Below are 14994 nucleotides of genomic sequence, written 5' to 3' on the forward strand. Positions count from 1 at the left end.
ATAAGGTTAAGATTATTCAGGACAGACTTCCTACAACTCAGTCTAGGCAAAAGAGTTATGTCGACCGTAAGGTTCGTGATGTGGTATTCATGGTCGGAGAACAAGTGTTGCTTCGGGTGTCGCCCATGAAGAGCGTGATGAGATTTGGGAAGAAGGGAAAGTTAAGCCCTAGGTTTATTGGGCCTTTTGAGATTCTTCGGAGAGTGGGGGAGGTGGCTTACGAGCTTGCGTTGCCACCAGGTTTATCAGCAGTGCATCCAATGTTTCATGTGTCCATGCTTCGGAAGTATCACGACGATCCATCCCACGTTTTAGATTTCAGCACAGTCCAGTTGGAAAAGAATTTGACCTACGAGGAGGAGCCGGTAGCTATTCTACACCGGCAGACTCGACATGTGAGATTGAAGAGTTATCTTTCGGTTCGTGTGCAGTCGAGAGGTCATCCTGTTAAGGCAGCTACCTGGGATTCCAAGTCCGATATGCGGAACCGATATCCTCACCTTTTCACCGACTCAGGTACTTTTCTATGTCCGTTCGAGGATGAATAGTTATTTTAGAGGTGGAGAATGTGATGAACCAAAATGTCATCTCGTATTTTAGACCAATTCGGGGTTCGGAGGCCTTTAAAACCTCATTTTTTCTCCTTGATTTATGTACACAGACCAGGCGTGTTTCCGGAAAGCCTTTATGTGAAAATTTGAGAAAATGCTAAATTTTCCCTTTAAAATTAAATTAAGTTGACTTCGGTCAACATTTTGAGTAAACAGACCCGGACCTGTGATCCGATGGTCCCGGAGGGTCCGTAGGAAAATATAGGACTTGGGCGTATGCCCGGAATTGAATTCCGAGGTCCCTAGCCCGAGAAATGAATTTTTGTAGAAAATTGTTTAACTGAAAATATAATGGATTTTGGAAAATGAATAACTTTTGATCATGTTGATATCGGGCCCATATTTTGGTTCCGGAGCCCGTTACAGGATTAATATGGTATTTAAGTCACGTTTGTAAAGTTTGGTGAGAAACGGAATTCATATGATGTGATTCGGACCCTGGGTTGTGAAAATAGAAACTTTAAACACTTCTTGAGATTTTCATTGATTTTGATATTAAATTCGTAGTTCTAGGTGTTATTTTGGCGATTTGATCGCACGAGCAAGTCCGTATGATGGTTTTTAGACTTGTGTACATGTTTGGTTTGGAGCCCCGAGGGCGGGTGAGTTTTGAATAGGCTACAGGATGTTTTAGACTTGAAATTTTTGGTGTTTTGGACTTCTGCTGTCATCTGATATATCCTTCTTCGTATTCACGAAGACACTCTCGAGAACGCGAAGAGTAAGTCTGTCTGAGGGAAAATTTCCTTCTACGCGAATGCAAGGCACAGGTCGCAAACGAGGAGCATTAGTGGCATTACCCTTTCGCGAACGTGACCTGGCTATCGCGAACGGGAAGGCCATTTTGGCAGGGACTTGGGGGAGGAGTGAAATACTCTACGCGAACACGATAAACGGCTCGCGAACGCAAAGGTCGGGGGGTGTACCTTCACGAACGCGTACAGTATCTCGCGAACATGAAGGCTCTTCTGGCCAATGCTTCGCGAACGTGACAGGCTTCTCGCGAACGCGAAGAAGACCCGTCCAGCGATTTTAAAACAGAACCTAAGTAGGGATTAGATCAAAATTCATATTTCTTCCATAGAACTCGACCTTGGGCGATTTTTGAAGAGGGATTTCAACACCAAATCATAGGTTTGTGTTCTTAAACTCATTTCTTTCATTTTCCATCAACACCCATTAGATTTCTAGGCCTAAATCTTGTTCTTTAAGGGTAGAAATTAGGGATTTTAGGAGAATTGGAGATTTTACAAATTTGGGATTTCAATACCAAATCATAGGTTTGTGTTCTTAAGCTCATTTCTTTAAGCTCGTTGGTGAATGGGTTTTGGTCCAAACCTCGAGTTTTAACCAAGCGGACCCGGGGCCGGTTTTTGATGTTTTAGAGAAAATATTGGGAAATCTATACTCATGCATTAGAATTGGTTTATTTAGCGTCTATTGATGTTAATTAGTTAATTATGCATAGATTCAGGCGGTTTGGAAGTGGAAATCAAAGGAAAATTGGTAATTGAGGCTTAATTTTTGGTTGTGAAATCGAGGTAAGTGTTTGGTGTAACCTTAGCTTAAGGGAATAGATATTTTTGTCTTATTTGCTACATTTTAGGGTTGAGTACGATGTATAGGTGTGGTGACGAGTGTCTATAAGTTGGTGTCGAGCATACAAGTGAATCTTATAATGTGACTGTTGTAACTCTTATTATGTATTGTTCATGCTTAAATTTATGATTATCCATGTTGAACAAGACTTATGATATTTTCTTGATAATTGACCATTGTTAAGTATTGACTCAAGTTGAGGATTATTTTGTGAAGTTAATTGTTGAAAAGAGGTTGGTTATAGTTGATTTCCTTGCTGGGATGTTATTGTTTCTATTGTTGATTCCTTGCTGGGATGTTATTGTTTTTATTGTTAATTCCCTTGTCGGGATGTTATTGTTCCTACTGTTTAGGTGAGGGAGAGTGTAAAGCACGAAAGGTGATGCCGTGCACGATATTGTGAGAGAGTGTTAAAGCATAAAGGGTGATGTCGTCCATATTTTTGTGAGTGTTAATGCACAAAAGGTGATGTTGTGCCATATTTCTATGCGTGTTAATGCACGAAGGGTGATGCCGTGCCATTTTTGTTGATTTCTATGGTAAGGATGAGAGTAAAAGCACAAAGGGTGATGTCGTGCACGTGTTACTGTGTTATCATTTCTGTTGGTTCAAGTTTGATATTTACCTTGCTTCTTTACTTTATTTTTGTCATAATCTGATATCCCCCTCAGCATGTTTTCCCCTTTCCCGTCTTTACCTATTTAATTTTTGGTATTATTTTTCTTGTATATGATTTAACTGCATAGGTTTATATGGTTGTCGTGTCCTAGCCTCGTCACTACTTCGCCGAGGTTAGGCTCGACACTTACCAGTACATAGGGTCGGTTGTACTGATACTGCACTCTGCACTTTCTGTGCAGATTTCGGTGTTGGACCACGTGAGTAGTGTTGAGGTTGCTGCCTTCAGTCCACGGGAGACCCAAGGTAGATCTGCCGGCATCCGCAGACCCTGGAGTCCCCCTTCCCCCTATTTTGGATTATTTGTCTCTTTTCCATTTCGAGCACAGTTGTAATTCTTTCAGACCAGTATTTGTAGAACTTCTTAGACGTTTGTGAATTGTGACACTAGATCATTGGAGTAGACATGTATTGGAGTATTTTGAACTGTTATGAAACTTCCACATTTTTTATCTGCTTAACTTTATTACTAGTTATTACTGTTTGGGTTAATAAATGAATGCGTTAGAATGTATCTGTTGGCTTGCTTAGCTTTCACGAGTAGGCGCCATCACGATCCCGACGGTGGAAAATTCGGGTCGTTACAATGCTATAAACCTTGTGCCAATTTCAAATCAATCCGCTCAATATGTCCAAAATGTAATATAATATGCCATAATCATAACAAACCAAAATAACATTTCATATTTAAAGAGGCATATGCTCAAAAGTAATCAATAAGATGCACAAGGACATAATAATAAGGTGCGGATGTGTACACAAGCTGTGAAGCATGACTGCGACTAAATCAAGTGTTACAACAATTTCACAAATAGCCCATCTTGGCTAATTAAGAGACAAATCCTAAACATAGTTTCTAGAATGTAAGGATAAACTCACGTAGTCATACAACTGATTAAAACATAAATAATGAAAGGCAAATAGTCAAATAAGGCATAATGAAGCCCTAAAGTCTAATCTAGTCATGAAGCATAAGTAGCACCCGCATAAGAACTCGTCACCTCGCATATGCATTGCTCCCAACATGTAGCAATTAAGAAAATAAGGTCAAATTCTAAGTGTTATTCCTTCAACCAAGATTAGATAAGATACTTACTTTTTGCAAGCAAAATCAAATCTCGAAAACTGCCTTTCCTTTCAAAATCACCTCCAACCGGCTTGAATCTAGCAAAAATATACTTAATAATGTCAAAAAAGCTATTGGAATCAAGTTCAAACAATAAAGCTTCAATCTTTGATGAATTCTTAAAAAGTCAACAAAAGTCAACCAGAAATACATGGTCAAAACCCAAGGCAAGTGCTCGATCCCCACTACCTATAATCCCACGATTCCAAATATGTGATTACATTTCAAACCTGAGACCAAATCAACTCGCAAATTTCCAAACTACACTTTCTTAAGTGTAGATAAAAATTTCAAATTTATCTTAAGACTATATGTTCTAAGTGTATAAATCTATGGGGAATTAAGACATATAATCAAAACCAAGTAGAAATTACTTCCCCTCAAAGTAATAGTGAAAATTTCCTAAAAATAACCTATTTCCATGCTGCAAAACTCAAAATAATAAAAAATGAGCAAATTCTTGATATATACAAAGTCTACCAAGGCCTTCTCTTCTGCGCCTTATAAGCTCCCATCTGCGAGCATGCTTCTGCGCTCAAAAGCTCGCACCTGCGAGCAAAAGCTCGTGTCTACGAGTTCCACTTACTCAGACAATATTCAGATCTGCGAAGCATCTGTGGTGATGACGTCCAAATCCGTTACTAAAAAGTAAATGGACACGGTCGCATGCAATATAATTTACCCAACTATCAGTCGGGGTCGAATCCCACATAGAACAATATATAGGTTATTAGGAATGTAAGAGAATTATCACTTGTTATGCAATGCCAAACACTTAGAATTGATTTTTGAAAATATTTATATCTTAATGAAAAAATGCAAACTAACCTAGAAAGCAAATAAAATGATCAATGACTACAAGTATGGATACACGGGGAATTATACCCAAGTAACGATCCAATGTATTTCACGATTTTACAAATATGAGCGAGTTTATGTTAATTAGCAACGGGTAATAATTCTGTATTAGCTTCTTCCGAAGGCTAACAAGACTTCCTAATTGATTTATCCCTAAAATAATTAGAATATTAAGCACACCTGGATATGGCTACAAGTAGTTCAATCCTATCCCTAGGTAGAATTTATAAAATGAGGGTTAAAGCCTCAAGTTCTTGTTAATTAATCTCTCCCAACCCCAAATAATCTTTCTCAAAATTAATTCGGAGTTAATGGGTGAGTCCAAGGGTTAGCTAATCCCTTTGGAAACATTAAAGAACAAGAATAATTAAAGAAACAATAACTCACTTCATAAAAGATAAAAAATCATTCAATACATAAGCACAACAAGATATTTAATCCACACTTTGATTACAAATATTCTCATAAACAAGATTCAGTTGTTGGATAAAATACTACATACACAACACAAAGCAAGGAAATGAAGACATGAACATAAATGGGTAAGAAATTCTCAACCAAAAACTTCAAATCTTCAAGACAAAAGTGTGTGTGCAAACCTTATCTTCCAAATCTTGTTCTTCTCTAGTCTTTAGAACTGAAAATAAGCCAAAGATCCTTTATAAATGATCTAGGTCGAGTATTAAATGGTTTGGGGTGAAAAACGTGAAATGCCAAAACTGCCCAGATTTTCTGCCCAAATATGTGAATCGTGATCGCGAAGGGTAGAGCAACTGGGAACAGTTGATGAGCTTCTTCTTCGTGTTCGCATAAATATCTCTGCGTTCGGGATGTGTTGTTTGCCAGCCTTCTGCGATCGCATGCCATTGTTCGCGATCGCGAAGAGCATTAACTGGCAGCAATCATTTTTCTTCAATTTTTCAAATTTTGACTTGTTTCTTCCGTATTTCCTCCAAATCACTTGATACCTGAAATATGCCACTAAAATTCAATAAATGCCTTAGTTTCTCAACAAAATCATACAAAAGCCTAAGTATCAAGAAGAGATAAGTTGGTAAAATACCAACTTATCAACCCCCAAACTTAAACTATTACTTGTCCTCAAGCAATTCAAAAACTAAGAACATCCTTCAACAAAATCATCAATTAAGCTCAATGACATACCAAACATCATTTCAAGTCAAAAGTATCAATTTAAACATAATCTAGTGACTTTGGTTGGTACCAACAATTAATCTAAAGCATATGAATCACCAACTTCTCACAAATTTCATTTTAATTCAAGTACTCAAACACCACATTAATCAAAGTGGCAACCAAGTCATGACACTAAAGCTTCAAAATTTATCTCATTATCACAAACATTTATTTTGTTCATTCCTCCCAATTGGAGATTGGCTTAAGTTTACAACTCAAAATTTTCATGTGCCCTCACATTTGAGAGAGAATCCCAACTTATAAATTACAATTTAAACACACATGGGATATCAAATGAAAAGAATTAATTCTCACTCTCTCAAAGATGTTCAAATGCACAAAAGTAGTGTCATAGGCTTGCCCTTCATGTATTTCTTCACTAATGTAGACATGCTAGGTTCAAAATCAAGTAGTACTTAAAGAATTGTAATGTAGGCTTTTTGTTAAGATAGGGCACAATTTGGATAAGAGTGACTTAAAACCTCCCTAAGCACTATACTTTGCAACAATTGAAGCACACTTCCTTCAAAAATATTTTCCATCCTTGCTTCACTTTTCATTCCACACCTAATCTTCCGTTATTCACAACTTATTATTTTTTTCTTCCTTCCTTCTTTATTTTTATTTTTAATTTTTCAAAATCAAGGAAGGTTCCAAATTGTTTTTATTACCTTTCATCTTTTAAGCAACTTCCATATTACAACTTTTCTAACCTTCGCCCCCTAACTTAGGATTTTAGCCTATGTTTATACTTTCAAGTACTTAAGGAGGTAGGGTGCCAAAAGTTAGATCAATAAATAACCAAGGGTTAAAGCTTGTAATATGGTTGCCAAAGAAAAAGTTTAAAGGTGTAGACATGTAATTTTTGACACGCCACGTCTTCAAGCTATATTAGCAGTTTCGCATATTTTATATATTTATTTGAGTTATTTGAATTTTTCTAGGATTCTAATATACTAATTTTATTGTCATTTAGTATTTTAAATAAACACAAAAATAGTTTCAATTCTATTTAATTTAAAATTAATTAGTACTTAATGTAGTAATACTATTTTCACCTATTTTTATCTATTTTTATTTTTATATAATCTTGAAAAAATACCAAAATAGTTTCACAATATAATATTATCTATTTTAATTAATTAGAGTTAGTTAGGTATTTTATAGTATAGATTTTATATTAATTATAGAAGAAAATTAAGATTTTGGGTTGGAAAGGCCCAATTTCGAATAGCCCAAAACATTGAGCACATACCCATTCCCCATTTGACCTAACCTAATTCCTACTCCCTATAAAATAATTCCTAATTCCTAAAAATTCCCTAAGCTGGGACGACATATCTGCGGTTGTTCCCTTCCCAAAAAAGACCAAGCTTTCATCTTCTCCAAAAAGACCGAGTAACGACAGCACCCCATCCTTTCTGGACAAAAATTCCAGCCAAAATCCCATCTCCTAAGCAAAGAACAGAAGTCACACACCCAACAAAAAGACCTTCTTCTTCCTTCATGAAAGTCTAGCCATGAACACCCTGAAAATGTCTCAAATTTCAGCTCCAAAATACCTTTAAACCAGTCAAAAAATGGCTCCAAAATCATTCCAAAATGCAACAACTGAAATCACCCAAAAACAACCCCCCCTAAAATCCAAAAACTCAGTGAAAATAACATCAAAGGCTGCTCCATATCCGCCAAAAACCAGCTAAAAAAAACCTATTTGAAAACACTTCAAAGTTGCCTTCATTTTTCGAGTCGAGTTTGTCACATGATTATGCTTCGAGTCGAGGTCCTCTGACGAGTTTTCTCCGACGAGGTTGCTGATCGAGTTTCTGGCAAGGCCTAGTTGAATCGTTGAAATACATAAGCTCAAGAACAGAGTGTTGTCTTAGGAGCAGAATTATTGTAAAAGTTGCTGCCTTTGCGATACTCTTCTAATGGCAAATATGTAAGTCTTTCTTCTTCTTATTCTTCATATTTTTCTGGCGTGTATCTTTAAAAGCTTTATTTTATTTTAATAACTTCTGTTCTTCTTTAAAGTTTGGATCATTTTCACCTAATTTTTGGATAAAGTTTGTGCTTGTTCCAGAAGTGCTTGTAAAGTCTTGTTAACCGCAAATATTTCAATCTAGTAGCAAGATCTGATGTAGAACTTGGTATTTTTACAAGTCGGATTGTACTATTCTTTACCTAATTGCTCCATTTTCCTTTTCTTTCTTTTTTCATTTGGTTTCCATAAATATGCAAATTGTGTGTCCAAAGAGAAATTTTTGGTGGTGGGGATTGGATGAAAATTTTGGGGAAAATGAATTTTTTATGTTAGGAAATTTATTCCGCCAAAATATAATTACAAAGGCTAAATCACATTATCTCTCCTGCGTTAATCATCCATAATTCATGGCTTCACACTCATCTCAAATCTTAGGAATAATTGAATTACGAATATTTGTAGTTCGCTTTAGGCACGATTAAATAAATCATCATGACTATGGGTACGGTTCCCGTGGCATGATCACGATACGTAATTCCCAATTCGGGTGTGCATTTCATGTGACCCGATCATAATAAATTTTAATATTAATAAGAACATGTTGTAAATCGCGGGTGCATTTCATGTGACGCGGTTTGCATTGTGTACCAAAACGACAAGTATACGATAATCTTGGCTTGTTCCAGAAATAAACCCATAAATAAATAAAAGCGGTTATAAAGTTAAAAATGCACAATAGGTTTAAAACATGTAATAAATCAGGTAATTAGTCCAATTATTAATAGTTGAGCGACCGTACTAAAACCACAAAACTCGGAAGTGCCTAACACCTTCTCCCGGGTTAACAGAATTCCTTACCCGGTCTTCTGCGTTCGCGGACCAAAAAATATAGTCAATTTTCCTTGATTTGGGATTTAAAATAAACCGGTGACTTGGGACACCAATAATTATTCCAAGTGGTGACTCTGATTAAATAAATAATCCCATTTCAATTAATGTCACTTAAATTGGAAAAACTCCCTTATACCCCCACTCGAGTGGTAAAAAGGTGTGATAGCTCTGGCAACTCCGCTGGGGAAAAGAACCCAGAACTTCTGGTTCAGGGTTCAGAATTCAAGTACTCGGCTTTATTTATTGTCTGATTTTTACATGTTTGAGCCTAATATGCTAAATGCTGCCTTTAACCACTTTGATATTGTTTGAACTGTATATAAACTGTTACGAAACCATCTTCTCTCGGAGTCTTCTAAATCATCTGGGAAGTGTTCACTTCCTGTTACTTCTTTTCTGTTAGAGTCATATCCCAATTTTAGAATGAGGTTCGAATAAGTTGCAAAGCCGGTGAAGCTTCTGTATTCCTGATAATACAGAGTCGTGAGCTCTAAAGTAAGATGCAATTGAACCTCTCAATAATACTAATACTGCCTGAAATAATAATAACAATATGATAATAAGAAAAATGGGACTCCAAGGGCCTGCGAGCGATCATGCAACCCAACCTCGAGACTCCTCTATCAGCTGCTAAACACCCTCCTGAGGACCACTACTGCCAACATCCGTATCTACCAAAAAAGTAGAGAAGTATAGTATGAGTATGTGACAATGTATATTCAGTAAATATCAAGACTAACCTTGGTGATGCAGTGACGAAGTTCAAGTCATGTGATATCTACTAATCAATTAAACATGTTCAGTTCAGAATATACACAACAAATCTACGAAAGGAGATACAATATGGCCAAAGATCATATAAATACATATCAACTCAACACAGATATTTCTGTCTCGACTAGCAAGTCAAAGCATGTTGTCGCACCTCCTTTTTCCGCTCCAGCGAGGGTGCAAGGGAGTTTTTCCAATTAAAGGACAATCGAAACGGGATTTATTTAATTATTTCAGAGTCGCCACCTGGGAATTTTAAGGCGTCCCAAGTCACCAATTTTAATCCCTGAATCGAGGAGAATATGACTCTGTTTATTATTCTGCGAACCAGAAATCCTAAGTAAGGAATTCTGTTAATCCGGAAGAAGGTGTTAGGCACTTCCGAATTCCGTGTTTCTAGCACGGTCGCTTAACTGTTTTTATTATTGGCTTAATTATCTGGATTTTACTAAATACGTTTTTATTGCATGATTTTATTACCGCTTTTTTATTTATTGTTTACAATTATATGGACGAATTACGCGTACGTATATTCGTATTATATACCTTTTATAATTATCGGGGATCATGTCACGCGTACGTGTACACAATAAAATTGTCCATGTTATAGTTTTTATAAAAAATATATGTTCGAAATTTAAAACAAAGTCAGGAACATCATCACCCTTTTTATTTAAATAATGAACTGCACACCTCGGGTTATATGAAATTATTTTGACGTCCGCGGAGAAATCATTTTTTATTAAAATATTCACTCGAAATTGCGCGTACGCATAATTCGAATTTGCTTTTTTTTTATTATATATAATCAGGGTGCGCGAACGCATCTCTGATTGCGCAAAATCCTTGTTAATAGTATTATGGCCTTTTTCCCCAAATTGTTTATTATATCATGAGAAATCTCCATTTAAGATACCCTTGAATTCTTGAAAAGAACTTGCAATTTATTAACTGTTACCCGTCGATTATAATTTCCGGATATAAATTATATTCAGCTAGACTATTCAAATTCAAAGAAAAGCGTAAAAATATGATTAACACTATTTTCGGCAAATAGTACATATATATCTATATGCCCAATAATGAATTGTATATGAAACTAAAATGATTTATAAAGGGAAGAATATTTTTCAAGAACTTTTATTATTTCTATTTAGTGCAAGTCCTATTTCTAATTATCGTTGATATAAAGTGTTGCAATTTGTATATCTCATCTTATTCTCATATACTTGCTTTTAATCTAATAGGCCTAATTATTTATTTAGGATGGTAAATAGGCATCAAATTGATAAGGGAGGGAATTATTATACAAATTGATTAACAACATTGCCTTACATGCCACATTTTGTATGTCTTGAAACTTTCGTAGCACTTTAACATCATAATGAGCCATAACAACTCAACTTACCATCCACTAATGGTTCTATAGATACCTGTTATAATGCCACATAAGAACGTACAACTTATATCATTCCTTTCACAACTAAATCAGATATCAGAATAAACTAGCAATATGGTTTTGACATTTTCACGCTATTCTTTATTCAACTAACAACGTCACAAGGCCTAGTTAATGGCCAATCTTTATGTCATGTTTCCTACCTTGACAGTTCAAACATGACTAAACTAATGAGATGAAGGGCTAACATTATTACAAAGCTTTATACGAATTTCAAAGTAAGACAATTAACTCATAGCTATCAAATTGAATTCACTACTAATTAACTAACATGAAACAAAAATGAAATTTAAACTGATGAACTTGGACAAATGGAAAACAGAATTGCAATTCAAGCTTCATTGATTAGTCATGTTGAATCTCTTTCCAACATAAAATTTAAAAGACATGTACCTGAAAATGAAGGTAGAAGGAGTAAATTTCAGCAGTAGCAGCAATAACAAAATCAATAGAATGTACCGATAACACAGCAAGTCTGAACAAGACCCGTTAACCCAGATGAACAGTGACAGAAACTTGAGGGAAAGATTTCAGATTCAAACTGAATAATATTCACACAAAAATAATTGCACAAACAACGGACTGATTCTAGGAAGATAACATTTTTTCACATTTCAATTTCTTCCTGTTTCGGATTCCTGTTTCTGACTATATTTTTTTTTTCTGTTTCTGTTTTCTTCTTCCTATTTTTTAAAACTCTCCTCTTAAAATCTGATTTTTCTTCTCCTTTCTTTCTTTCTGTCTTTCTCTCCTTTCTTTCTCTCTCAAAGACTGATCTTTTTCTCTTTTAAAATCTGCCTGAAAGCTCTCTTTTTTCCTTATTTTTTCTTTCTGCCAAGAGCTCTCTTAAAAAATCTCTCCCTAAAAATCTATTTGCTTCCTGTATTTATACAGGTCTGTCCCTTTCTTTTTAAGTGCTGCCTGGACCCCCTTTTTGTTATCTAAGGCAGATTTTCCCTTAAAATCTGCCACTGAACTGCTTTTTCTTATTCAAACAGCACTAAGGATACCTTTACTTTACTTTCAGCCCCTCCACTTCCTTTGGTTTCCTATTATCCTATTAGATTAACAGCCACTAATACTCCACTTCCAGCACACTAGCACTAATACTATTTTTTACTGTTTCATTCCCATAAATGCCGTGAAATCCTACTGTTATTACTGCCCATTAATACAAGATCAGAATCTATTATGAAACATATTTAAAAATCTGTTCAAACCTAATTATCAACCTGATTTAAAACAGCTAATACCAATTCTCTTAAGTTCCTAACACAGTTGTATCTACCCAACAATTGTGAAATTGAATTTACGTAACATCTCAACAACATTATACTGAATTTCAACATAACAAATTACACTGAACTTCAACTTTGAACTAAAATCAAACAAACACAGGAGCATTGTCAATATATTGACAATGCCCTGAAACTCAATGCTCAGAAATCAACACTCATACAACATCCATTTGATGGATTTTATTGAACTATAAACAAAGATGATTTAATTGACGAGTATTAATTAAACTGATTATCAAATAAGGATCAACTGATTACAACAAAATAATCCATCCAAAACAGGTTGTTTCAGTCAACATTTTCAGAAACAAGATTTATAATACAACTAATCGACGAACTTAATTGAGTCGATTACACACATTGTAATTAATCACAACCAACAGAAACAATTCACATTCGGATCAACTAGATGGGTAGGATGCAGAATCACGGAATTAAACAAAAATATGCAACATTACACAGGTTACTGAAACAGACATATAGAATACAAAAAGGAAATAGAAAAAACATACCTCTGAATCTTTAAATTTAACCGGACTCAAACTCAACTTGGATTCGGACTTTTTGAAATCAAACAGACCTTAGTCGAAGTATTTTCAACTAAAAATACTTTGACTAAGGTCGATTAAACCTCAATCCTTCGTTTGAATTGAAAAAATTCCAAGATTGGAAAATTTTAGGGTTTCAGAATTTGGATCTTAAATCCGAACACTTCTGGGCAGATTCGAATCAAACCAACGGTATTCTAGGCACGAGGGAGGTCAGGGGGGTAACTGGTGTGAGTTTGAGGTAGGTTGGGATAGGGTCAGGTTTTACTCGAATCTTCAAATGAAGATTCGAGTAGTTCTAGTAGGATTCGAGCCATGCAACTAACAGATCCGTGGTGAGGGTATTTAGGGGAAGCTGTGGTGTTATTTTGGGGGTCATCGGAGAAAGTTGGTTTTTCAGGCCAACCTTCAATCGAAGATTCGAGACATTGGGGCCTGATTCGAGGTATATGGGTTATGGAATTGGAACGGGGAGGTTGAGAGGAGTCGAGGGTGTTAAGGTGGGGTGGTTTGGACTACCGGAACCGCCGTGAGGCGATTTCCGGTAGGCGGTGTACGGTGGTGAAGGGCGGAGTTCATCAGATCTCTTTGAAAGAGATGATGAACAGGACCGAGGGTGGGGTGTTTGGTTTGGGGGGCTGGGGTGTGGATTAGAGTTATATACGAGTGGGGTGGATTGATCTCATCCGTTGGATCAATTAAGATGCACGGTTGAGATCAATTCACTTAACCAAACGACATCGTTTGGTTTAAGTTGGGGGAAAGGGGTCAGCCCGGGGGTGATATGGATCGGGTTTGGATGAGTTCCTGAGGCCGTTGGATCAAGATAGATGAACGGTTCAGATCTGACAGCGTAAAACGTCGTCGTTTCGTTTAAGCAATGGCTGAACTGGACCGTTTGATTGAAACGAATCAAAGGCCCAGATTTGAAGTGCCCATACGGCGTCATTTGGATTTGGTTGTATTGGACCGGACCTGGGGTTTGTTTGGACTGGGCTGTGGAGGGGGTAATTTGGTTTGGGCCTGGATTTCAGTCCAGGTCCGATTTTTACAACTTATTTTTTTTTAAATTTTATTCTTAATTATTAAAATCTTAATTAAAATTATAAAAACAAGAATTACCCTTTCAAAGATATTAATTACCTTTTAACAATTATTTAACACATAGACAAAACATTAATCACACAGTGAAATATTTAAAATTGAACAAATGCATATTTTTGTGATTTTATTTTAAATTAACTCAATTATTAAATGCATAATTAAATCCTAGATACGCATGAAACATGTATTTTTATTTTAATTTTGCTTAATTATAACAAAGCAAACATTTATGGATAAAACACAAACAATTAATAAACGCAAAACAATTTCTAAAATTGCACACTAAAAGAAATTAATTTTATTTTTGATTTATTTTGGAGTAGTTTTCGTAAGGCAAAAATCACGTGCTCACAGCTGCCCCTCTTTGTGCAGAAACTCAAAGAGTTTTCGTGCAAAGATAAAGTGAGCGGATACGAGCGATTTTTGCCCGTTCAAGTACTCCGTGGGAAGCATTTTTTGAAAGATTTGACCGAACCTCTGCTTCATAGGTTTCCTACATATCCTTGGCTATAAAGGAATCAGGTCAATGTAGTTCGGGAAGTTTTGGGTAGCTGGGACTACCGTGGGACTGTGATGTTACTGCTGCTTCATGCTGTTTTTACTACTTGCTGACCTCCTTATTACACCTTACTTCCAAGGTAATACAAAAAGCTAAACTAGACTATGATACATGAATTATAAAAATCTTATCTAGATCATGCCCTTGCGTTTCTTGTTGTCTTGATATCTTGGTGACTCTTGGGCATTTGGCTTATTCTGTATTCATTTTCATTGTGTCCCATATTTCTTTCATCTGTTTGGGACTCTTGTTGTTTCTTGCTGGGGATTTTGTTGGATTTCTCTGCTTTATTGATTCTAAGTGTACTCCTT

Source organism: Nicotiana tabacum, chromosome 22 (assembly GCF_000715075.1).
Source record: "Nicotiana tabacum cultivar K326 chromosome 22, ASM71507v2, whole genome shotgun sequence".
Lineage (NCBI taxonomy): Eukaryota > Viridiplantae > Streptophyta > Magnoliopsida > Solanales > Solanaceae > Nicotiana > Nicotiana tabacum.